Genomic DNA, 24,839 nt, shown 5'->3' on the forward strand with positions numbered 1-24,839 from the left:
AGGGAAGAATCCTTTCTTGATTCTTCCTAGCATCCAAGGGTGCCTGTCATTCTATGTGTCCCTTGGTTGTGGCAGCATTATTCCAATCTCTGTCTCCACATTCACATGGCTTTGTCTCTCTGCTTCTACCTTTGTCTTCCTTCTATTGTATATCTGCTTATGTATGTGTCTAGATATTCTTTTTTGATAAAGACAACAATTTTGTTAGATTAGGGTCCACCCTAATGACCTCATCTTAATTTCACTATATCTGTAAAGACTATTTATAATTAAGCTCTCAGTTTTATGTCCTAGGGGTTAGGCCTTCAACTTATTCCATTGGGGTGGGGAGGGAGATAAAATTTAACCCATCTTCCTGATAGTTTTGGCTGGTTTTAGCTACCAAATAAAGTTCTTCTATCATCTCTCTATACCCAGGCAGCTTGTTAGTGTTGAGAGGAAGTTGTAGCAGTGGCTTCCAAATCCTGGGATCATAACTGTAGGTGAGGGTTTTTAAAATTTAAAAAAAAAAAAAATTCAGTTGCAGTCTCAAAGGGAATCACTCTTATGGCAAGTAGGTTATATAGCATTCTAGAAATCATTTCTGTAGGCACAGTCTAGATCTAGCTCATACCTACTTAATTTTTATGTATATGTAGCTACTTGTATTAAATACATTTATGCTTAAAAAGCTTTATGCTTGGGCTTCCCTGGTGGCTCAGTGGTAAAGTACCCACCTGCCAATGCCGGAGAAGTGGGTTTGATTCCTGGGTCAGGAAGATCTGCTGGAGAAGAGAATGGCAACCCACTTCAGTATTCTTGCCTGGGAAAACCCATAGACAGAGGAGCCTGATGGGCTACAGTCCATAGGGTCGCAAAGAGTCAGACACAACTGAGTGACTAAACAACAACAAATGCTTAAAATACTTGAACATTTTCTCCTACTGCGTCAAGTCCTGACTGGCGCACATACCCAAATTTTTCATGATCTTAAAATTCATTTTAGACATGCATTTTACCACCAAGAGTGCTTTTGTGACTCATTTAATGTATAATATGATGAGTGGGTAAACTATAATAGTTGGTGCTTTCTGTACTGAAGCAAAATAACAGCAGCCTAATTTTTTCAAAAGCCAAGTTCAAGAAAAATTACCATTTGACTTGTATCATTAAGATCAATGTCCAAGACAATTAACAATTTTAAGTGACTACAAGACACATCTTATACACAAAACTACACTTGGTCATCCTAGCAGCATTTGGAAATGCATATTTCATTTGACAGCATTTGCAAAACCCTTTTATCACCTCAAAATAACTTGTGGCAAGTACAGTTTTCCAAATGTTAAAAGTGAGTCTTATAAAATTTTTGTACATAAAAGTACAATTTGGTTTATATATAAAAATAAAGTTGCAGTTTGTATGGATTTAGTTGTATGTTCTCAAGATCAATCATGAAAATTTCTGATTCTACAGTCTGCACCAAACTTTGAGGTTGTGAATTCAATTTTGTCACAAAATTAGAAATTAATAGGAATTTAGCTATTATAGTACTTTAAAATATTATTATATTTTAATAGTGTTATTATACCAAGAAGTGTCGTGGTATAATTTTTGTGGTCTCATGCTATTAAAGTCAATATCTTTATTTATACACACAGGAAAAATGTTACTTGTTTAAATAACTCTGAAGAGTAAAGGTCTTTACTTGACTATCTTGTTCCCACCTGTTTTCTCTGATTGTAAAACTCCACTGACATATTATTACATATGTCAATGTGAAAAACTATGAACATATAATTTAGAAAAATGTAAGGCTATCTTTCAGAACCTCTGTGAATATCTCAAGTTCATACTCCTAAAATGAATCAAAGTTCTAACTCCCTTCTGATTCCAGACTATTACATTTGCTCTTATGTTTCTTTGTCTTTTGTCATATGAGAAAACAGAAAAATAAACTTGAATTTCACATTTGGAAAAAATGATCAGGGTCCAATCATATTCTAAGCCCACTGAGACCTTATCTAAAGGTCTAAAGACCTTATCTAACGACAGGTATCAATCAACCAATCTCCTGATTAGGAAACATTAAATGAAAATACACGTGGATAGAACTCTTCTTCCTTTCCTTGTGAAAATGGAATCCTATCCCCTATTGATTCCCATCCTATTGCAGAAAGGTCTTTTGCTTTATATATATTCTCAGGTGTTATAGGAAGAAAATACATACACTAAAGTTAAAAATTCTTCTCATTATGCTGCATTTAACTATATTGCTAGAAATGACTTAACACAAATTTAATTCAGATCAAATAACTTATTTTCTAAAGAAATTAAAATTATCAATGTATTTTACACAAATAAAAGATGAAAGCTAGCCAAATGAAATATATAACACCTGGAATATATAAAATATAAAATAGAATACAGGTACTTTTGAGGAATTCTGAACAACAAACAACTGAAAATAGCAAGAAAATTGAAAAATATCATCGGTGTTAGAAAACATATAAAAGCTATTTCAAAGCAAGATGGCAAAATATAATCATACTAAATATTATGAAATATGAATTCCATAGTTCTACAGGAATCACAGAGATTTCTCATTCACACCAGGATCACTCATTCTTTAGTCTTACTCTGAAAAAAAACGCATGGTCATAAAGAATGTGTGGGTGGCTCTGTGGTAAAGAACCCATGTACCAGGTGCAGGCAGGAGACACACATTTGATCTCTGGATCAGGAAGACCCCTGGAGAAGGAAATGGCAACCCATTCCAGTATTTTCACCAGGGAAATTCCATGGCCAGAGGAGCCTGGTGGGCAACAGTCCACAGGGTCACAAAAGAACTGGACATGACTTATCCACTGAACAGTAACAATGGAGAATATCATATACCAATTCTAAGATATTTACATGTAATGACCCAACAAATTATATAGAAACATATGTAACATTCAGTTCAGTTCAGTTTAGTCACTCAGTCATATACAAGTCTTTGCAACCCAATGGACCGCAGCACTCCAGGCCTCCCTGTCCATCACCAACTCCCAGAGTATACTCATGTCCATTGAGCCAGTGATGACATACAACCATCTCATCCTATGTTGTCCCCTTCTCCTCCCGCCTTCTATCTTTCCCAGCATCAGGTGGATGCTTTTCAAATGAGTCACCTCTTTATATCAGGTGGCAAAAGTATTGGAGTTTCAGCTTCAACATCAGTGTTTCCAATGAATATTCAGGACCGAATTCCTTTAGGATGGACTGGTTGGATCTCCTTGCAGTCCCAGGGACTCTCAAGAGTCTTCTCCAACACCACAGTTCAAAAGCATCAATTCTTCCACGCTCAGCTTTCTTTATAGTCCAACTGTCACATCCATACATGACTACTGGAAAAACCATAGCCTCGACTACACAGACCTTTCTTGGCAAAGTAACGTCTCTGTTTTTTAATATGCTGTCTAGGTTGGTCATAACTTTTCTCCCAAGGAGTAAGCGTCTTTTATTTTACGGCTGCAGTCACAAACAGTAGTGATTTTGGAGCCCAAAAAAAATAGTCTGCCACTGTTTCCACTGTTTCTCCATCTATTTGCCATGAAGTAATGGGATGGGATGCCATGATCTTTGTTTTCTGAATGTTGAGTTTTAAACCAATTTTTCACTCTCCCCTTTCACTTTCATCAAGAGTTTATTTAGTTTTTTTTACTTTCTGCCATAAGGGTGGTGTTATCTGCATATCTGAGGTTATTGATATTTCTCCCAGCAATCTTGATTCCAGCTTGTGCTTCTTCCAGCCCAGCGTTCCTCATGATGTACTCTGCATATAAGTTAAATAAGCAGGGGGACAATATACAGCCTTGACGTACTCCTTTTCCTATTTGGAACCAATCTGTTGTTCCATGTACAGTTCTAACTGTTGCTGCCTGACCTGCATACAGATTTCTCAAGAGGCAAGTCAGGTGGTCTGGTATTCCCATCTCCTTCAGAATTTTCCACAGTTTATTATGATCAACACAGTCAAAGGCTTTGGAATAGTCAATAAAGCAGAAATAGATGTTTTTCTGGAACTTTCTTGCTTTCTCCATGATCCAGCGGATGTTGGCAATTTGATCTCTGGTTCCTCTGCATTTTCTAAACCCAGTTTGAACATCAGGAAATTCATGGTTTACGTACTGTTAAAGCCTGGCTTGGAGATTTCTGAGCATTACTTCACTAGCGTGTGAGATGAGTGCAATTGTGCAGTAGTTTGAGCATTCTTTGGCATTGCCATTCTTAAGGATTAGAATGAAAACTGATCTTTTCCAGTCCTGTGGCCACTGCTGAGTTTTCCAAATTGACTGGCATATTGAGTGCAGCATGTTCACAGCATCATTTTTTAGGATTTGAAATAGCTCAACTGCAATTCTATCAACTCCACTAGCTTAGTGATGCTTTCTAAGACCCACTTGGCTTCACTTTCCAGGATGTCTGGCTCTAGGTGAGTAGTCACACTATTGTGATTATCTGGGTCGTGAAGATCTTTTTTGTATGGTTCTTCTGTGTATTCTTCCACCTCTTTTTAACATCTTCTGCTTCTGTTAGGTCTGTACCATTTCTGTCCTTTACTGAGCCCATCTTTGAATGAAATGTTCCCTTGGTATCTCTAATTTTCTTGAAGAGATCTCTAGTCTTTCTCATTCTGTTGTTTTCCTCTTTTTCTTTGCATTGATCACTGAGGAAGGCTTTCTTTTCTCTCCTTGATATTCTTTGGAACTAGGAATTCAAATGGGTATATCTTTCCTTTTCTCCTTTGCTTTTTGCTTCTCTTCTCTTCACGGTTATTTGTAAAGCCTCCTCAGACAACCATTTTGCTTTTTTGCATTCTTTTTCTTGGGGATGGTCTTGCTCCCTTTTTCCTGTACTTCTCATGAACCTCAGTCCATAGTTCATCAGGCACTCTATCAGACCTAGTCCCTTAAATCTATTTCTCATTTCTACTGTATAATCGTTAAAGATTTTATTTAGGTCATACTCAAATGGTCTAGTGGTTTTCCCTGCTTTCTTCAATTTAAATCTGAATATATATATATATATATATATATGCAACATATATTCACAGAAAACATTGACAACATTCTGGGGAAGTCTCTTTCGTGGTACAGAACTGGAAAAGGTACTGTAGCCACTGGCAGAGGGGTATGGAGGAGCAAAAAAGATGAGCTGCAAGAATTGGGAGTATGTCAGTGAAAGATCATTACAATCCTGGCAAAGCAGTACTTGGAATAATAGTTCAGTTCAGTCACTCAGTCGTGGCCGATTCTTTGCTACCACATGGGCTACAGCATTCCAGGCTTCCTTATCCATCACCAGCTACCAGAGCTTGCTCAAACTCATGTCCATTGAGTCAGTGATGCCATACAACCTTCTCATCCTCTGTTATCCCCTTCTCCTGCCTTCAATTTTGCCCAGCATCAGGATCTTTTCCAGTGAGTCAGTTCTTTGCATCAGGTGGCCAAAGTGTTGGAGTTTTAGCTTCAAGATCAGTGTTTCCAATGAATATTCAGGGCTGATTTCCTTTAGGATTGACTTGTTTGATCTCCTTGAAGTCCAAAAGACTCTCAAGAGTGTTCTCCAATACCACAGTTCAATATCATTAATTCTTCAGCGCTCATTATTATTTTTCAGCACTTATTATTACTTGGAATAATAAGGAAATATTATAGTGAACCTATGCCAAACAGTTTGACAAAGTAGCTAAAATGGGCCAACTCATTGCAAGATAAACAAAGCCCATTTAAGAAGAAAATAATAACTTCAATACCACTGTATTATTAAAGAATTTTATTTCACAATTTGATAACTACAAAGTAATTACCATACCCAGATGGCGTTACTAGCAAATTCTATCATTTAAGAAAGGTAAAATGATGAATTCTCTATACTTTCAGATTTGAAAATCAATCAAGTCTACTCTATTATCGGACTAAAGCATAGTAGTCACATGGTCATTGCAACAGAGGGAGAAAAAGAATGTGACAAAATTCAACATTCATTCGTGATGAAAGTGCAATAATTGATGAATGATAAAAAGATGTCTACATAAAACCTGTCACTGATATCATATTCAATGGTGAAAGACTTAGGGCTTTTCCCATAAGACTGAGAACAAAGAAAAGATGTCCTCTCTCAGTACTCCTTTCCAAAATGTAAATCCTAGCCAATATAATATAGTGGGGAAAACAAAAAGTATATGGATTGGAAAGGAAAAAATTAAACTGTACCTATCCACCAATGAAATCCCAAAGAACTTACAAATAAACCCTGAATGAAATTAACCCTACATGAATTTAGCAAGGGCACAGGATACAAGGTCAATATGCCAAAATCCATTATATTTCTATATACTAGTAATGAATATTTAGAATCTTAAATTTTAAAATGAAACTTAAAATACCACCAAAATTGAAATGCTTCAGTTTTATTCTATCAAATTTACATAGATAAAAACTTACAAAACACTGAAGGAAAAAAGTCAAAGGAAACTTAACTAAATGAAGAGAAAAATTGTGTTCCTGGGTTGTCAAACTAAATATTCATTAGTTATCAATTCTTTCCAATTTGATAAAATAGATATCAACTAGCTGATCCTAAAATGTACACCGAAATGCAAAGGAAATAGAATAGTCAAAACATTTTGGACAAAGGACAACAAAGTAGGATGTGTCATACTATTTGATATCAAGACTTACCATAAAACTACATGTGGAAAATATGGTTTGGAAAAATAATTAGCATAAAGGTCAGTGGAACCAAACAGATGGCCCAGAAATAGACACACACAGCTGAATTGTGACCATGGTGCAAAAGCAATTCATTGAAGAAAAAAATAATCTTTTCAACAAATGGTACTATAACAATTACACACCCACATGCACAGAAACACTTTACACAAAATAACTCAAAATAGATCTAAATGAAAAAAAGAAGTACAACCATAAAACTTCTAGAAGCAAAGAGGAAAATATCTTAATGAACTTTAATTTAGTAAAAATGTTTAGATATGATACCCAAAACAGAGCTCATAAAAGGAAAACTGATAAATTGTACTTTGTAAATATTATAATTGTTTTCTCAGTGAAATGCACTGTTAAGAGAAATTAAGGCAAGCTATAGACTGAGAGAAAATATTTGAAAGCTGTATGTCTGATAAAAGGCATGTTAATAATATAGAAAGAACTCTCAAAACTCAACAGTAAGAAAACCTTTTCATAAGAATAGGCAAAAGTTCTGTTCTATTTAAACATAGAAGATATACGGATGGTAAATAAGCATATAAAAAAGAGGTTCAATATCATTAGCCACTAGGGAAATGCAAACTGAAATCCCAGTGAGATATTAACTATACACCTATGACAATGGCCATATTTAAAAACAAAGCAAGTGCCAGTCATGATAGAAAATAAATAGTTCTATCATTCATTGTTAGGGGTCACACAAAATGATACAGCCACTTTAGGAAACAGGTTTTTTTTTTCATTTGTTTTAACAAATTATGCATACATTTGCCCTACTATCCAGCAACCCTACTCCTATTCATCAAATGAACTTACGTTGCAAAGTTTTGTGAAAATTATGTTTATACAAAAGCCCATACATTAACATTTATAGACGCTTCATCTTTAAGCACAAAATCCTGGTAACAAATCTGATACATTAATACTTCAATGAGTGAATAAGCAAACAATTCCATACAATGGAACACTAAATGACAATGAAAAGAACAACTGATTCATGCATCTTAAATGAATTTTGCTCATAAAAAAGTGACCAGGCCCTCAGATCTATATGATCCTTTTTGTGTAAATTTTAGAAAAGCCCAAACTATTGAGACTCAGATCACTGTTGTTGGGGGTTGTATGGAGAATAAGTTGACTAAAAAGGGGCAGCAAAAGAAAATTTTGGGGTGATGGAATTGTTCTCTTTAGTATTCTCCGCATTTCTCAGAAATCACAGAACTGTGTAAAACAAAGAGTGAATTTTGTTGCATTTAAATTTTAAAATATCAACCAGACTGTGAGGAGAACTACAGATGGAATGCAGACTGTGGCAAATGCATTGAACTGTAATTTGAATGAATGACATAACCACATTGAAGCGGTTGGGGAAAAATGAGTTGACCTAACTGACTTAGAAAATCATTGTTCTGACTGGATGTTATAATATTGAAGAATAAAAAAGGACTGTACACAAACACTGTAGCAATGTTTTTCACAGCTCTATGCGTATGAGTAATTTTGAAGCTACTTTCTATGTATACAAGGTTAAACAATAGGCATAGGTAAATATATTATAGATATTGAATAGCTAGGTTTCTCACTGTTGGAGCAAGAAGTTACAGGTAAGCAAAGGCAGATTGCTACAGTGGATCCTGAATTGCTAGATTGGAATTAGAGGTATCAGTGTGGACTCATGGAGTCTGGAGGTGTATATTTTGCAATATCTATTCAGATATATTGACACATTAATAAATATATATGTGGTACGTGTAAACAGTTTGGTAGACAAAGAGATAATTCTTAGCTCTGTTTTCTGAGTGCAATGATACCTCAATAGCAATATGTCCACTTAGCACCTAATTTTGGTTTATAAATACTGCTTCCAATAAAAGGGATCAGGCTCTTTAGAGAAGTAGTTAATTCCACACCTGGGTAAAATCCAATAGAATCCTGGAACAACCAGTGGTCTAGAGAATAAGGAAGTACTCAAAAAATGGAGAAGAGAGTGATGATATATGAAAAGGACACCAAAGTCAACCTGAAAGAGTACTCGAGGACCAAAACTGGAAAACTTCGAGCAAAAATACAAATAACAATAGAATTGGATCATAATCAATCAAAGAATAAATATCTGTGACACCATAATGGTAAAAATAAATCATTGATGTGGTAAATTAAGGGGGGAGGAGGAACAATTCTTACTTACAGTTCAGTTGCTTAGTCGTGTCCGACTCTTTGTGACCCTATGGACTACAGCATGCCAGGCATCCCTGTCCGTTGCCAACTCCCAGAGTTTACTAAAATTCATGTCCATTGAGTCAGTGATGTCATCCAACCATCTCATTTTCTGTCATCCCCTTCTCCGCCCACCTTCAATCTTTCCCAGCATCAGGGTCTTTTCCAATAAGTCAGTTCTTCGCATCAGGTGGCCAAAGTATTGGAGTTTCAACTTTAGCATCAGTCCTTCCAATGAATATTCAGGAGTGATTTCCTTTAGGATTGACTGGTTGGATCTCCTTGCAGTCCAAGGGACTCTCAAGAGTCTTCTCCAACACCACAGTTCAAAAGCATCAATTCTTTGATGTTCAGCTTTCTTTATAGTTCAACTCTCACATCGACTAGACAGACCATAGCTTTGACTAGACAGACCTTTGTTTGCAAATGCTTCCTTACAGAAGCATTCCAATTACTAAATGTAGATGGAATTAGGGACATCAAACATTACTATTAGAACAAGATCTACTGATGAGAATTTAAGAACAAGATGTTCACGTAATCTCAAAGCATTACTCCACATATTTAAAAATTGTGAAGAAAAATTGGTAATTTTACAATGGAGAAGTCCTGGAAGACACCAACTAAGTGATTATGGTTAACATAACCCATGATAAGTTCTATTAACCCCTGATATATTGCATTAAGAAAGCTGCATCACCTATGTGGAATACTTGTGAAATAAACAGCCTACATCTAACTATGAAAAAAAAAATTAGGTAAATCCAAAATGACAAACATTCTATACCTGTTCACTACTCTTCAAAACTTTTAGGTTCACTGAAGTCAAGGAAAGACCAAGGTATTAAGGTATTAAGGAACCAAAGAGATATGACAATTAAGTGCACTCAGTTCAGTTCAGTCAATTAGTTATGTCTGACTCTTTGCAACCCCATAGACTATAGCACGCCAGGCTTCCCTGTTCATCACCAACTCCCAGAGCTTGCTCAAACTCATGTCCATTGAATTGGTGATGCCATCCAACCTTTTCATCCTCTGTCGTCCCCTTCTCCTCCTGCCTTCAATCCTTCCCAGCATCAGGGTCTTTTCAAATGAGTCAGTTCTTTGCATCAGGTGGCCAAATTATTGGAGCTTCAGCTTTAGCATCAGTGCTTCCAATGAATATACAGGACTGGTTTCCTTTAGGATGGGCTGGTTTGATCTCCTTGCAGACCAAGAGACTCTTGGGAGTCTTCTCCAGCACCACAGTTCAAGAGGATCAGTTCTTCAGTGCTCAGCTTTCTTTATGGTCCAACTCCACATCCATACATGACTACTGGAAAAACCATAGCTTTGACTAGACAGACCTTTGTCAGAAAGTAATGTCTCTGCTTTTTAACACACTGTCTAGGTTTGTCATGGCTTTTCTTCCAAAGAGCAAGTGTTTTTTAATTTCATGGCTACAGTGATTCTGGAGCCCAGGAAAATAAAGGGCAATAAGGGATCCTAGATTGAATCCCGAGACATAAAAAGGGATATTCATTGAAAAACTGGTGAAAATCAAATAAAGGATGTAATTTAGAAAACAGTATTGATAATTGTGCTATGGTTATATAAGATGTCAACCTGAGGGAAAGCTAGGTGAAGAATAAATAAGAACTCCCTGTACTGTTTCTGTAATTAATTCATAAGTCTAAATTATTTCAAAATAAAAGATTTTATCATATGAACTGGAATTCCAGGTACAGTAAGGAAGAAAAAATGAGTATTAACAAAAATCTAAAACCTTATAGAATAGCCAAGAGTTCCTAAATCCTAAACCTTGAGTTGTAGGAACTGTATTTCATTAATTTTATAACTACTGAATTTTCTATATCTATTTCAGATTTTCCTTGCCCTGACTCTGCAATCAAATACCTTTTCAAGGAACTTAGTTCCTTTTATTGGCGAATGGTATTGATAAACCAAGAACTGGATGCTGGGTATGCTAATTGCTACTGGGGTATTATTGCTCTTGGAAGACAAAACTAGCAAATACATGTTTTCAATATTAGTGTCATAACACAAAAATAACCATAAGCCTGGAGGATATGCTCCCCAAATCAAGAATCTGAAGAAACAGTACGTGTTTTTCTATTTGTGGCCAACCAAATGGCTGGATGGCATCACCAACTCAATGGAGGTGAGTTTGAGTGAACTCTGGGAGTTGGTGATGGACAGGGAGGCCTGGGGTCGCAAAGAGTTGGACACAACTGAGCGACTGAACTGAACTGAACTGAAGAGTAGGAAAGGACAACATCTACTTGTTTCTTAAAAAAGAATTGGAAAAAAAAAGAAATATAAGAGAATAACAACAAGATATATAACTTTAAAAAAAGAAAAATGGTAAACCACTACTGTTACATCCCATAAAAGTAGACATAGGGAGAAATAAGACATATTCTAACAATATATATGTTTAGTATTCACCATCTCCTATCCTAAAACTTCAGTAAACCTATGTTGCATTCCAACTTAAGCCCAAGTTCTTCAGTGGTATATTCATAGCATTTCATCATCTGGTCCCAGTGCTTTCACTATAATGAGCCAAGGCTTCCTTGTCCATGCCCAGTACCCCTGGCACCCTAGACTAAGCCCTGAATATCTTGCGTTTTTGCCCTTACTTGTATTGTTCCCTCTACACTGAAACTTCTGTGATGATCGATAAACAACTCATACTACAAGTCCACACCAGATGCCCTCTCCTCTCTTAAGTCTATTTTGTTTTCTCTAAATTAATTCAGTCTCTGCCTCCTTTGAACTCTAAGCAGTTTCTTTCCTTTCATGTTCTAACTTGTGTTCTTGTTGCTTCTATCTTGCCCGCACTTACCTAACAATAGACACTTTTCTTTAGAGAGGAAGGGACTCCTATCCACACATCTTGACCTCCCCAGAGGAATCAATGTTATTTCTACCATGTAAGAGTTCCTTCCAAAGGTAATTGTGGAATTATTTTATGAAATATCCAAAACTGTACTCAAGCTGGAAAAAAATTACAAAGTAATGAATTTTCTACAACAGATTCCCTCACAGTCTTAGATTTTCTTGATCATAATTTCTTTTAATTAATTTATGTTTTATTGAAGGATAATTGCTTTACAGAATTTTGCTGTTTTCTGTCAAACCTCAACATGAATCAGTCATAGGTATACGTATATCCTCTCCCTTTTGAAACTTCCTCCCATCTCCCTCCCCACCCCACCCCTCTAGGTTGATACAGAGCCCCTGTTTGAGTTTCCTGAGCTATACAGCAAATTCCCACCATAATTTTTGAGCAAAGGAAGTCCACGTTATCATTTCAGTCAACTTGGTTCTATACCCAGAGAATTCTAGTGGGAGTCTGTTGCTAGGGGATTTGCCAGACACATTTTAGAACAGAAGGGCCCAGTGTGGGGAGCTTGCTGATGACTTCCAATAGCCACAGCAGGAGTTACTTTCTTTTTCCTCCGTCCCTGGGGAGCCGTACTGTGGAGTAGAGAAAAAGAAAAATGGCTCAAGCATGTGATCCAAACTGAGAGGATTTGTTCCTACCTCCCACCAGGCCAAGGGAGGTAGGCATAGCTTCTCTGATGCAAAAGGGAAGGCTGGGGCCCATCTGACAGGAGGAAGCTTCAGGGAGAGGTCAAGGTGCTGGTTTAGGGCTTTAAGTGAGTTCCTTTCTGTCTGGGTTTTGTGCCAAGAGAGTTGGTGGGAGGGTGAGTAGACGGAGCAGGGCCCTTATAAAAACTGCAAGTCGCTCATTCGGTATCTGATTCTTTGTGATCCCATGAACTGTAGCCTGCCACTCTCCTCTGTCCATGGGATTCTTCAGCCCAGAATACTGGAGTGGGTAGTCGTTCCTTTCTCCAACCCAGGGATTAAACCCAGGTCTCCCTCATTGCAGGCGGATTCTTTACCATCTGAGCCACCAGGGAAGTCCAGGGCCCTTATAAATAGAGTCTATAGTGAGCACACACTGCTATGGGGTAGTGTTACTGGGCAGACACCCAGTACGCTCACACTGGAGATTAAAAAGGGTGTCCAGAAAATAGCCCATGGTTCTGTTCCCTTCTCGGCAAGAACCACTCTCTCTGTATATCTTCCCCTCTGAGACCTCAGTCACCAATGTCACATCACTGGAAGAAAAATCCAGGGCTCAGTCAGTCCTGTGTGGTGACAAGGAGTGGCATACGTCTCTTGTTTCTTTCCTTCTTCTGTACCAGGGACCATCTTGCTGTCATTTTTAAAACCTCTTTTATCTGGAATATTACAAATGTAGAGAAAAGTACATAAAGCATAAATGTGCAATTTAATGAACTGTAAATTAGACACCTATTTAAGCTCTGTCCAAGGCAAGAAAAAAAAATTAAATATCAACAGGATTCAAGATGCCCTCTGCATGTTCCTTGTCAAACAAAATCCATTCCCTCCTCCCTCAGAGTACCAATACAACTGAACTTCATGGAATTTAATTTCTGCATATGTATCATATAGTTTACTAACCAAATTGCATACTCCTAAACAATGTAGTTTAATTTTACCTGTTTTTTGAAGTTTATGTAAGGCGAATAATAAAATATTTATTATATGATGTTTGGCTTCTTTAATTCAATATTACCTCTTGTGATTCACTCTTGTTATATGCATCTATAACTCGTCATGTTCACTGAAGTATGACATTTCTTGTATATCTATAACACAGTTAGTTCATTCTATGCCTAATGGACATCTGGGCATTCTTTTGGTTAGACTTGTAAACAGGAGTACATAAAGCTACATATTCATCACCAACTGTCCGAGACCACTGTTAACATATTTCTGAATCAAAACCATGAGGGCTTACGTGTCAGAGCTCTGTATGAGGAGTGTATGCCTACGTGCACTAATTTTACAAGGCTGTGTTGTATATTACATGTGTGAGATAAGACACCATATGTTAGAAAGAGCACATTCTCCAAGGTGTTCTGTCAGAGTTAGGCCCACGGTATTACTCCTAAAACAGGTGTTCCTAGTCTACATACGTAAATAAAGTTTGAAACATAGGTTACATCTATTTTTTACAAGACCTAAACACCAGAGAGGCATGGAAATACTTCAGAACCACTGCTAACTCTTAACACATTTTATATTAAACATTGTTATTTTAAGCTTCACTTCTGTTTCCAAAATCTGTTTTAGCAAATTTCTTCTTTCACGAGTTACTGTTTAATGAAAGGGTTGATACAGGAGGGTCTAATGGCAAATTAGATGCATACAGACGTTCCGGAACTTTTGATGCAGCCTTTCCTCTAAAGCCTTATTAGAAACTCAGTAAACACACACGTAGTGTCTCTTATTAAGGATGTAGGACCAAGCTGAGAAGTAAAGCCAGAGACGGGGAGTTTCACTATGAAAAAGGACTCTTACTCTAGGGATTAGGTCATAAGAACTTAACAGAAAGGAATGGCCTGTTTATTACTCCACCTAGACCTAAGTGTTTAAATTGTCAGTGAGCTCTCTAGTTCCAACTGCTTCCCAACAATAACTGATGTTTATACTTTGGACCTTTGTATTAGTCAGAGGCCTTTCTGTTACAGGTGAAAACTCTACTCTGAAGTACTGGAAGCAAAGAAGGAGATTTAACTGTATATATGCCCTATACTGGGCTTCTCAGGTGGTGCTAGCTATAAAGAACCTACCTGCCAAGCAGGAGATCCAATAGATGCTGGAGATTCAGCATGCACGCTTGATATGTGCTGTACACAACTAACCAAGACGTAGACTCACATTGAGACAAAGCCTCAAGGCAGGGGCGGAGGGGTGTCTGATTTCACTCCTATTTTCATCTCCATGTCTGTATCCTTCTTTTCTTTTCTGCCTCTCCACTTCTCTCCAGTTTTCTCTGATTTCTTCTGTTGCACTAAGACTTAATTCACATAAAAAAGCGTGAAGTCGCTCAGTCGTGTCCAACTCTGCGACGCCATGGACTGTACTAGAGTGGGTAACCATTTCCTTCTCCAGGGAGATCTTCCCAACCTAGGGATCAAACCTGGGTCTCCCGCATTACAGGCGGATGCTTTATCGTCTAAGCCACCAGGAAAACCAATCACGTAACAGAGTGGTAATTGAAACACACTGTAGATTACATCCCTATGTCCAAAACAAAATTCCCATGGAAAGTGCTGACTAGTCAAGCTGGTTGACATTTCCCACCCCAGCAGAAAATGTATAAGACACATAAATACTAGCTCCTCTACAAAGAGAAGGGAGGAGTCACCAAAGAAAACAGGGGAACTGTGTGCAGTGAAGAATTAGCCTTGACTAAAGAGAGATCTGTCTTTTGCCTTCAGCATTTGGAAGATAATCTCTAAATCCTTAAAATGTCATGCCTGACATGAATATCTATGCTTGCCTGTGGTCCCTACAAGATAGGAACAATATGATGCAGGGTAGGGCATGGAAGCCACACCAACAGTGTGACTTGGGGTGGGTATTTTGGGTCACACAACTTGACCCACTGAGGATCTGGAAACAGGTCAGTCATGTGGATGGTCAACCACCCCCAGAAGACAGAGCCCTAATAAGGTCCCTAGACACCAAGACAGGTGAGCTTCTCCGGCTGGTGATGCTTCATAATGCCAGAAAACAACCCTGTCCTGACTGCACAGGGAGAGGGGGCCCAGAAGCGCTGTGTTGGGTCTCTACCTTATCCATCTCTTCCATCAGCTGATTTTGATCTATATGTTTTCCCTGTAATTAACTATCAATGTAAGTTTAACAGCTTTTGGAGTCTAATGAATTACTCAGAGTGTGGTTTGTAGAACTCCCCGGAATCTTACAATTAGTGACAGAAGTCAAAGTGGTCTTGTGAACTCTGTTTCCTCTTACTTCACAGCTAGAAAAACTTCCCTCAGTAAGAGATACAGTGAAAATATTCTGGGTAGTCACATACTATAATTGACATACACTGCTGCTGCTGCTGCTGCTGCTAAGTCACTTCAGTCGTGTCCGACTCTGTGTGACCCCATAGACTGCAGCCCACCAGACTCCCCTGTCCCTGGGATTCTCCAAGCAAGAACACTGGAGTGGGTTGCCATTTCCTTCTCCAATGTGGGAAAGTGAAAAGTGAAAGTGAAGTCGCTCAGTCGCACCCAACTCTCCGCGACCCCATGGACTGCAGCCTACCAGGCTCCTCCGTCCATGGGATTTTCTAGGCAAGAGTACTGGAGTGGCTTGCCATTAACAGTCCACAAATGAAGTTTTATAGACTTTCCTCCAAGGGAAATTAATAATCATAGCTTAGAACATTGGAAGAAGAAAAAAAAAGTCTACAGAATCAACAACTATTCTCTTAAATTTTCCTGTAGAGGTTTACCCTTTTATTTCAGTTCAGTTCAGTTCAGTTGCTCAGTCGTGTCCGACTCTCCGCGACCCCATGAATCACAGCACGCCAGGACTCCCTGTCCATCACCAACTCCTGGAGTTCATAAGAAACACTAAAATTTGATAATGAATTTTTGCCATAAAGTATTCACATTTGCTTAAATTATCTGTGAAGTGAAATATACATAGTTCTCATTTCATGCAGGTGTCCTTTATAAAGTTACAAGTTAAATTTCCTGGCACTGTTATACAAGTACATTGTACTTATCCAACACCAAAGTGCATATATTTTCCACATTTCAATGTTATAATTGTAATCTACTTCTTAATTTTAAAAACATTTTTTTCTGCAAAGCTGTTAAAATACTGGATTGGTTCACATTTCCTTCTCCAGTTATCAATGTAATGGTTTCTATTTTGGTCAATGGCAAAGAAATATTTATAGCTAATTAGTAAAGCCCAGTAAATTGTTAAAGAGTCAGGTATCCAGTAATACTGTGCAAATGTTTCACCTAATGCAATACCATTTTACATATGTTAGTTTCTGGGGACACTCCACACATATCACAGAAAAACAAACTGAATGAGCAATGGGATTTTTTAAAATCCTGGATACTGGGACTTGAAACATGAAATTGAAAACGCCTTGAGTTAAACAATTAGAACCTTGCTTGTCTCATTCCATGTGGTCCCCTTGGTGGCCTTACAAATTCCGGTAGCTTTACCTCCCACTAGGTAGTAATGACAAATCATGATTCTCCAGCCCAGAAAGCTCTCCTGAGATTCAGAGCTGTATATCCAATTCTTAGTCAGATGCTTCATGAATCCACTATGTCCTACAGACAAATCAAACTTAACACATTCAAAACCAGCTACATATATTTATATATGAATGAAAGGGAAAGTCACTCAGTCATGTCCGACTCTTTGTGACCCCATGGCCTGTAGCCTGCCAGGCTCCTCTGTCCATGGGTTTCTCCAGGCAAGAATACTGGAATGGGTAACCATTCCATTCTCCAGGGGATCTTCCCGACCCAGGAACTGAACCCAGGTCTCCCGCATTGCAGGCAGATCCTTTGCCATCTGAAACACTTTGCCTGGAGAATCCCAAGGATAGAGGAGCCTGGCAGGCTATAGTCCGTAGGGTCGTAAGAGTCAGACGTGACTTAGCGTTGTCTCATCTCTTTTTAAATATTTAAATATATTTATTATATATTTTTATTTTATATTATATATATAATATATATGTATATGTAATTGTTAATAGCCAGCTCTCCTTATTCTCTACTCTGATTAATATTATCTTGTCATTAGATAAAAGCAAGAAAGTTATCATCATTCTTTTGATCATTTAAACAAGTACTTTTAAGTTATCACCATAAGATATCTCATATGTATCATATACTCTTTTATTGCTTACACTTAAGATCCTACTATCATCCAAATGGTTGTACACCCCCAAAATTCATATGTTGAATCCTAATCTCCAATGTGATAGTATTTAGAAGTGAGGGCTCTGGGAGTGACTAGGTGTGCTCCCTAGGGTGATGGAGTACTCATGAATGGGATTTGTGCCCTTATAAAAGAAATCCCAGAAAGATCCCTCATCCCTTCTACCAGTTGAGCACACAGAGAAAAGACACAGTCTATAAACCAAGAAGCAGGCCTCAGCCAGACACTGAATATGTGGGCACCTTGATCTTAGATTTCCTAGCCTCCAAAACTGTGAGAAATATCTGTCTTTTATAAGCCACCCAAATTATGGTGTTTCATAATAGTCCCAACGAGACTAAGATAGGTCCTCATTCTCTCTCTTATGAATAGAAGTCACATCCTGACTTGTGTCTGTGATCCTTTCCTTTATACTAAATTTACTTTAAAAATCCATGAATTTCCTTGCTTCAATAATTGCCACTACTATATTGAACACCAGTCAGATTCATCTGTATTAATTCCTGCTGCTGCTACTGCTGCTAAATCACTTCAGTCGTGTCCGACTCTGTGACCCCATAAACGGTAGCCCACCAGGCTCCCCCGTCCCTGGGATTCTCCAGCAAGAACTTTGGAGTGGGTTGCCATTCCATTCTCCAGTATTAATGCCTAAAGCTGTCCAAATGAACTCATGATATAGATATTATTATTTCCAATTTCCAGGTGGGAAAAACAAAGGTTATGGGGCTTAAATTACTAAAAAGTGGAAAATTCAGAATCAGAGATCAAGTCTTTTTCATCCCAAACCAGGGTTTATTCTGCTATGCTACACAACCTTCTAGCTATACCATCGTCAAACAAACAGACAAAAAAGAAGAAGATGGGGAGGATGGAACAGATGTTTCCTGTGAAAGCAGGACATGGATTTTCAAAAGAGCAATTTGAGAAGTGGTACAAGTACACTTAAGAACACTTTTACTTGGGCTATTACTATTACTATTAATGAGGTCCATGGAATAAGGTGGCAGGGAAGATACACTGGCAGCACATTTAATTGCACAAGTCATATGATACGAAACTGCCCACTGTTGGGACTGATGAGAGAAGAGAATAACAGTGGGCATGCCTAACCATCGTATCAAAGCAATGCTTTCTAATTAGCTGCCGGTATCACTGGGCATGACTGTAATACATAAAGAAGAAGAAAAGTATGCTCATGGATCACTTAAATGTTAAACAGGATAGAATCTTCCCCATTTTTGACAGAGCCAGCAGGTAGCCTGTCAGTACATCACGAGTGTGACGGTACTGAGTCAGACAAGGAACTGGCAGGGTAAGTGTGGGCTGAGAGAATACAGTTCTCAGACAAAGAACAGCCTTTTTGGAGACGAAGCAAACAGTATAGCACTGAGGACAAGTGAAACCATCTAAATAGGGTCTGATGGCCATGCAAGAGTTGACATATTTCTAACAGACATTATCTCAGAGAATTCTCTGACATACACATAACAAATAAGAATAAGTAAATAAAAATGTGATTTAATTGTTTGAAGTCTGTGATTCTTTTTCATCTTTGACTCAGAGTATATTACTATTTACTAGTGTTGTTTATCCATTATCTAAACATTAAAAATACAACTATTTAAAGATAAACTAGTTAGAATCCTAATCAGGCTGTAAAACACTGACTCCAGCTAATTAAAGACACTAATTTGAGTGATAATACAACCACTCACCTGATACTAGAGTCATGCACTGAGGAACAACTCTTAGGAAGGAAATTAAAAAGATCACCAGGTGTTGCTTCCAACACCCTTGAATTCTTGTCACTCTTACAGGAACCATTTCTTTAAAACCCATTATTCTCTGTAATAAAAAATATTTAGCCCATATAATTCAGTTCATTTTTAATATTTGGTATAGAAATCTATTACATAGTTTTCATCACAGTAAGTTTACTCTTCCAATTAATTTTTAGTCCCGTATTACTTGGTTTTAAATAAATGAGATAAAGACGATGCACAAAATGTTATCTGTTTTCTGTTTCTCTAACTTGGAAAAGTTCAGCTGAATATACTCTGTCTAAAAATGTAATCATTTTCAGCTTTTAATATCCTCTGGGTCCCATCACCAGAACTGGAGAACTGGTAATTTCCTCATTACATGGCTTTGTTCATCCTCCAGTCAAAGGGCCCTCCTCCTACTCCTCTCCCCAGAAAGCAGGAGTCTGCTTTCATCCCAGGCTGGTCTGGTTCAGCAGCTTGTCCCTGCTCCTAAACACTTCTTCATTTGCTGTGTCCCCCATGATTACATCCTCTGAGGCTTTCTGCAGAAATCATACAGATCAGGCACTTCCACAGACAGGCACTTCTAAAGAAAGCAGCCTCCTTATTCTTGCCTAGAGAATCCTGTGGACAGAGGAGCCTGGTGGGCTGCTGTCCATAGGGTCGCACAGAGTCGGACACGACTGAAGCAACTTAGCATGCATTCATGCACTGGAGAAGGAAATGGCCACCCACTCCAGTATTCATGACTGGAGAATCCAGGGACAGAGGAGACTGGTGGGCTGCCATCCATGGGGTCTCACAGAGTCAGACACAACTGAAGCGACTTAGCAGCAGCAGCAGCAGAGATGCCTAACTTCTGAACCATGTGCTTTGGGCATGCTCACCATTGTACCATGTGAGTAAATTCTGAGACCTAAGTGAACACAAATTATGTAACTGGCCCTGGGGAAGGCAGAAAAACCAGCGTGTAGCAGAATGGGAGGAAGCTCTGCCATCTTTGACATACTGTGGATAAGAAAAGACTTAAGTTGTTGGGGCTTGAACTGTGTCAAAAGATAGCTAGTGACAGTGTTGATGGATACGAATGACTATGCTATTAAAGAATTATTTACTGGAGTATAAATGGGAGAACTAAATAATGTCTTACTTTTGTACAGTATTAAAAGTTCTCTGTAGTGTGTGCGCCTTCTCAGCCTCCAATGACCCCTTTTATGCGAATTTGCTCTGAGGCAAGGCAGGAATATCCAGCTGTGAAATATCAGTGAGAGGTTGGATTGCAGTCAGACTGATGACCACTGGGAGACAAAATAGCCTGGGAACTGGCTGTTGCTAGAGTGAAAAGGCAAGAGAGTGTGGCCAGAGGGCCCCAGTGTGTCAGGAAGGGTGACTCAAGTGAGCGAAGGAGTCACAGGGCTCTGGAACCCAGAACAGAGAAGAGCTTCAGACCTGATCCTTCCCACACAAAGCTTATCATGGGAGATAGCAACGAGCTAACTAGGCTACAATGGCTGTACCCTGTGATTTGTGGACTATTCCAAAATATATTTGGATAATGTAAGAGAGAGGTAAATAAATACATGAGAGAAAGGGAAAAAAGAAGGAAGGAAGGGAGGAAAGAAGGAATATAGGAAACAACACATAGATAAAAGAAACACACAAAGGAAAGGAAGTAAAGCATGCAAGGAAGCAAACATATTGATAGTTTATTATCATACTTATTATATTTTATGTAAATCTACATTTTACATACATTCACTCTAGATGCAAGGTCTATTATTTTCACCATTTTATACATGAAGCAACTGAGGCTTAAGGAGGTTGAGAAAACTCTGAAAGTTCATGTACCTAGTAACTGGCAGAGCAGAGTTTCAATCCACAAAAATTAATTCCAGTATAAACAAACTATAATATAATAAAATAAAAAGAAAAGTATGTTCTCTAACAGATGTTCTGAAAGCACAAAGGAGGAAACAAGGTTAATAGCATAATCTCAATCTTCTCCCTGGGACTCTTGCCATTTGTATGGTTTAGGGCACATTTGGTTGTTTTTCTTTAAATTTATTTCAAATCATTATTGTTACTTTACTCTTTTTTATTTAGAAAGAGCTATCACTACATGCTACCATTAGAAAAGACCCTGATGCTGGGAAAGATTTAAGGCAGGAGGGGAAGAGGACAACAGAGGAAGAGATGGTTGAGTGGCATCATGGACTCAATGGATAAGAGTTTGAGCAAGCTCCAAGAGATGGTGAAGGACAGGGAAGCCTGCGTGCTGCAGTCCGTGGGATCACAAAGAGTCAGACACAACTGAGCAACTGAACAGCAACAGTCGCTACATGCTAATTTCTAATAGGGGCTGAAAATATTTAACATGACATCCTCTATTGTGTATTAATTTTTTACTGTGTAGTTTGGCCATCTCCCTAGTTAATATTTTCCTAGTAGAATGCCACTTGGTTTTTAATACTCAAACTTTATAAAACATACATAACTTTCTGTATAATGTTTTTCAGCTGATGTTTCTATAGGTAACTATATTTACAGCTCAAAAATTCAATGTATCGTATCTAACAAAATAATGTGCAGAAAACCCTCAAGTTACATTCCACATAAAACTGGCACATGTTGAATGTCAACACGGAGGATATGCATGACAGCGCTACAAGAAACATTTCTTTTAAAAATAGCCTAATGTCAGTGCTCCACTATCCCCTCCTCTTCTTTCCCGTTTTCTTTCTTCACTTCTCTTCCCTTCCCGAACAACTTGCTCCAAAAGGCACTAGATGGAACCAAGCAATGTCAGCATCGGCGCAGTGGTAAGAAAGGGGAAAAGCAGTGACCTGGCCCAAGGGTCAGCCTGGGGATAGTGACGACGACATCCACATGACGGGGGAAAGGAGTGACCAGCATGGACTTTCAGAACCTGAGTGTGCTGAGTAGGATGGACAAGAAGGTTTAGGCAAGTGGTTTAGCATGGAGAATCCCAACACAGGCAGAATAAGAATAGCTTCCTCACAACAAGATGGCCCCAGGTAGAGACAGCAGGGATAAAGAAGACAGTCATATAGGTAGGAGAGGCAACAGGAGTAATGTGGTATTGGTTATAGACAAATGAAAGACAAAGTGAGTAAACCTATTAAAAGGAAGGAAAGGTTGGTTTCTCACTGTCACAGAAAATAATTGCAACATTCAAAGGGAGAAAACTAAAGTGAATCCTGTGGTATTTGGATTGAAATTGGAAGTACTATTGAACATCTATGGAACTCAATATTGATAGATAAGTATAGATATAAATATGTATATATATATATACCCCAGCTCTGTTCACCAAGACAGCCTAGACACAGTGACACCTCAAAACTAATGAGTGAGCATACCTAGCCCTCGTATCTTGGTTTAAATACCATTATGCACCCCAAGAAACCAAGGATATTTGGAGAAATGACTGATTTCAAGATTGGAGTAGGGACAGTACAAAAGAAGCCAGGGATATCTTGTTGTGAGAAGAACTAATAAAGTGTTTAAATTATGACAAAGACATGTTAAAACCAGCTTAAATGTTTTATATATTCAAGAAATATCTTAAAAACAAATAATGGAATAGATCATAAATTTTTCAGTAAGCATATAGAAGAGACAAGAAGGGAAAGAAGCTTGAATTCCTTGAACATATCTTTGAAATATTTGAGTTAGAAACTATAGCAATATCCTCCCAATTTTAAAAATATTAAGATTAATCAATATTAACTAAAAATAAAAGTGAAAGTGAAAGTTGCTCAGTCGTGTCCAACTCTTTGCGACCCTATGGACAATACTGTTCATGGAATCCTCCAGGCCAGCATACTGGAGTGGGTAGCCTTTCCTTTCTCCAGGGCATCTTCCCAACCCAGGGATCGAACCCAGGTCTCCTGCATTGCAGGCAGATTCCTTAACAGCTGAGCCACAAGAAAACCAAAAATAAACCTAAATATGTATTCAGTTAAATGACCCATTCCAAGAGATTTTAAAACACACTAATTCAATGTTACATGACTAGTAGAATGTATTATATAGAAAAAGGTGCAAACAGGGTTTTCAAATGTTTTTACTAATCAAAATTGTTTTTAGTAGTGCAGTAGTAGATTTTTACATCTGTGTGTTAGATGATAAAGCAAATAAGAAATTATGGGACATTTTACCATTTCCAGCACACTGAGAACGGCATTTCCTCCCATGTAATAAAGGTAATATAATTGAAAGAAAAGGCCAAGCACCCCACTCCAGTACTCTTGCCTCGAAAATTCCATGGATGGAGGAGTCTCGTAGGCTGCAGTCCGTGGGGTCGCTAAGAGTCGAACACGACTGAGCGACTTCACTTCATTTTCACTATTCTTGTGGGGGATATTTGGGAGTGCTCTGAAAGTTATGACCAAACTTGATAGTATATTACAAAGCAGAGACATTACTTTGCCAACCAAGGTCCGTCTAGTCAAGGCTATGGTTTTTCCCATGGTCATGTATGGATGTGAGAGTTGGACTGTGAAGAAAGCTGATCACCAAACAATTGATGCTTTTGAATTGTGGTGCTAGAGAAGACTCTTGAGAGTCCCTTGAACTGCAAGGAGATCCAACCAGTCCATTCTAAGGGAGATCAATCCTGGGTGTTCATTGGAAGGACTGATGCTAAAGCTGAAACTAAATACTTTGGCCACCTCATGCGACGAGTTGACTCACTGGAAAAGACTCTGATGCTGGGAAAGGTTGGGGGCAGGAGGAGAAGGGGACAACAGAGAATGAGATGGCTGGATGGCATCGCTGACTCTGTGGACATGAGTTTGAGTGAACTCCGGGAGTTGGTGATGGACAGGGAGGCCTGGCGTGCTGCGATTCATGGGGTCGCGAAGAGTCGGACACAACTGAGCGACTGAACTGAACTGAATTTCATTCTTTTACACGTAGCTGTCTAGTCTTCCCAGCTGTCAATTCCCCAGCTGTCTAGTTTTCCCAGCTGTCTAATTTTCCCAGACTTTTAAAATTGTGAATCACTACTGTACACATGTAATTTATACAATATTGTACCTCAACCATGCTTCAATAATTTTAAAAAAACCTTATTATTCTTACTTTCAAACTCATAGAAATATAAAAATAAACTCATGTTATATTTTATCTTTAAAAATCAATCATATCTTTGTCACTGAAAAGACTTAGAAACAATGTCTAAAGCAGTAGCAATACATACTCCTATTGTAAACATTGTAGCCTTTATATACCATTTTGCACTTAAAGGAAACAGGACTTAGAGAAATGGCTG

The sequence above is a fragment of the Moschus berezovskii genome, chromosome 1 (genome assembly GCF_049115385.1).
Source record: "Moschus berezovskii isolate FMDL1 chromosome 1, NW_MosBer_1.0, whole genome shotgun sequence".
NCBI lineage: Eukaryota > Metazoa > Chordata > Mammalia > Artiodactyla > Moschidae > Moschus > Moschus berezovskii.